The sequence below is a fragment of the Nomascus leucogenys genome, chromosome X (genome assembly GCF_006542625.1).
Source record: "Nomascus leucogenys isolate Asia chromosome X, Asia_NLE_v1, whole genome shotgun sequence".
Lineage (NCBI taxonomy): Eukaryota > Metazoa > Chordata > Mammalia > Primates > Hylobatidae > Nomascus > Nomascus leucogenys.
Window position 1 is genome coordinate 57106155 of NC_044406.1, and position 2573 is coordinate 57108727.

The 2573-nt window shown below is 54.2% G+C and overlaps 1 pseudogene; it reads left to right on the forward strand.

Moving 5' to 3' along the window:
* Window positions 1–619: 619 nt before the first annotated feature.
* LOC101176901 lies at window positions 620–2367 on the forward strand (annotated as a pseudogene).
* Window positions 2368–2573: the final 206 nt, after the last annotated feature.

Sequence of the window (2573 nt, forward strand, 5' to 3'; positions counted from 1 at the left end):
CTCTGAACAAAATTTGGAGCATATTTTTTCTCTCTACATGATTTCTCCAGGATTTGGAAACTATTTTTAAGTATTCTTGACTTATGACGATACAATTATTTGCATAAAGAATCTGTTTTCATTTGTAACAGGACACAATTGGAGAAGCTGATTATTTTACCAGGGCTTTGACTGGAATAGTGTGCTTTCCTTTAAGGAATCAAAACTGCCCTCATACCTTTGTCTACACAACCCTTGTACAAGGTTTCTGACCTGTGGTAGGTAAAGAATGCCACTTTCTGACAGGTCCAGGAGCCCCAGGTTTATCTTGGAACCTCAAGAGGAGAGGAAACTTACCCAACTTATAGGTATTTGATGATACAAATCCATGCCTCGGTTCAGCTTAAAAAGTTTTATCTGAGGAAGAGGCTCCACATCGGGTGGGGATGGGGCCCAAAACTGTCTGTGTCTGAGCTGGGGAGCAGAAACCACTGGTACCTCTCATGCCCCAGGACTTCTGTGACTCCTGGGCCACAGAGGTCCGACCAGGCTAAGGGCTTGGGCATACCGCCTGCCTGGCCTCCTTGCCCAAACTGGCAGAGGGGCCAGGCTGAGCAGCAGCCCCTCTGTCACCTCAGCTATGAATCTCCTGCCCCACAAGCCCAAGTACAATGCATTGCGGAATGAGTCTCTGTCATCGCTGAAGGAGGGGCCTTCAGGGTCCACCCTGCCAGAGGAGCTGCCTTCCCCATCAGCCTCATCCCTGGGGCCCATCCTGCCCCTTCTGCCTAGGAACCCTAGTCCCACTACCCTGTGCTCCTTCCCTGGATGAGCAACCTGAGGCTGGCCAATCGGGCCAGGGGACACCTGGGGCCTAAGGGGGACCCAGGAAGGGCAGCCAATGATGGGGAGGGCATCGTAGGGGCAACCATGCCAGACTCATTCCCCTACCCCTCCTCCAGGACATGAACAAGCTGAGTGGAGGTGGTGGGTGCAGGACTCAGGTGGAAGGGGGCCAGCTGGGAGGTGAGGAGTGGACCCGCCATGGGAGCTTTGTCAATAAGCCCATGTGGGGCTGGCTGCATCCCAGTGACAAAGTCATGAGACCTGGGGTTTCCTACTTGGTTTGGTACATGGGCTGTGTGGAGGTCCTGCAGTCAATGAGTGCCCTGGACTTCAACACCTGGACTCAGGTCACCAGGGAGGCCATCAGTCTTGTGTGTGAGGCTGTGCCAGGTGCCAAGGGGCGGGGGGGACAGGGAGGAGAAAGCCCTGTAGCCATCCACTCAGCTCTATCCTGGGAAGGAGTAACCTGAAATTTGCTGGAATGATAATCACTGTCACCATCTCCACCAGCAGCCTCAACGTCATGGTTGCAGACTGCAAACATTATCACTAACCATCATATGCAATCTATCTCATTTGCATCCAGTGGGGATCCGGACACAGCCGAGTATGTCGCCAACATTGCCAAAGACCCTGTGAATCAGAAGGCCTGCCACATTCTGGAGTGTCCTCAAGGGCTTGCCCAGGATGTCATCAGCACCACTGGCCAGCCTTCGAGTTGCACTTTAAACAATGCCCCAGGAAACCACCCAAACTCGTCACCCCCTATGACAGGATGACTGGCTTTGATGGCTTAGCTTGGGATGAGGAGGAGGGAGAGCCGCCTGGCCATCAGCACTATAATGACTTCCTGGGAAGGGACCCCCTCTTTGGCATGTGGTATACATGAGGCTTCGGGAAGGAGCCGCTCCAGGAGCTGCTTGACCCACTCCACCAAGTGCCCAGACCCCCAGCCACTTGGGAGCTACACTGCCTTTAGGACAGTCTGTTGGGGGAGATCCAGAAGTTTGCAAACAGATGCCACCTCCCCCACCCTGTCTAGCCAGAGAGCTCTTTGATGATCCCTCCAATGTCAACGTGCAGAACCTAGACAAGTCCTGGCAAGCAGGGGGTGGTGCTGGGACCCCCAATCCTGCCATCAATGGCAGCACACCCTGGGATCTGTTTGACATGAAGCCCTTTGAAGATGCTCTTCACATGCCTCCTCCTCCCCAGTTGGTGTCCATGGCTGAGCAGCTCTGAGGGGACCCCTGGTTCCATGGGAAGCTGAGCTAGCGGGAGGCTGAGGCACTGCTGCAGCTCAACGGGGACTTCCTGGTGCAGGAGAGCATGACCACACCTGGCCAGTATGTGCTCACTGGCTTGCAGAGTGGGGAGCCCAAGCATCTGCTACTGGTGGACCCTGAGGGTGTAGTTCGGACAAAGGATCACCGCTTTGAGAGTGTCAGTCACCTCATCAGCTACCACATGGACAATCACTTGCCCATCATCTCTGCAGGCAGTGAACTGTGTCTACAGCAACCTGTGGAGCAGAAACTGTGATCTGCCCCAGCACTCTCTTCCAGAAGATGCCCTCCAACCCCTTCCACCCTATTCCCTAACTCTCAGGACCTCAGTTGGGAGTGTTCTGTGGGCATGGCCTTGTATCAGAGCTGGGAGTAGTGTGGACACTGGGCTTCATATCCAGCTGAGTGAGAGGGTTTGAGTCAGAAACCTGGGGGAGAATTCTGCTTCTCCCCAAGCATTAA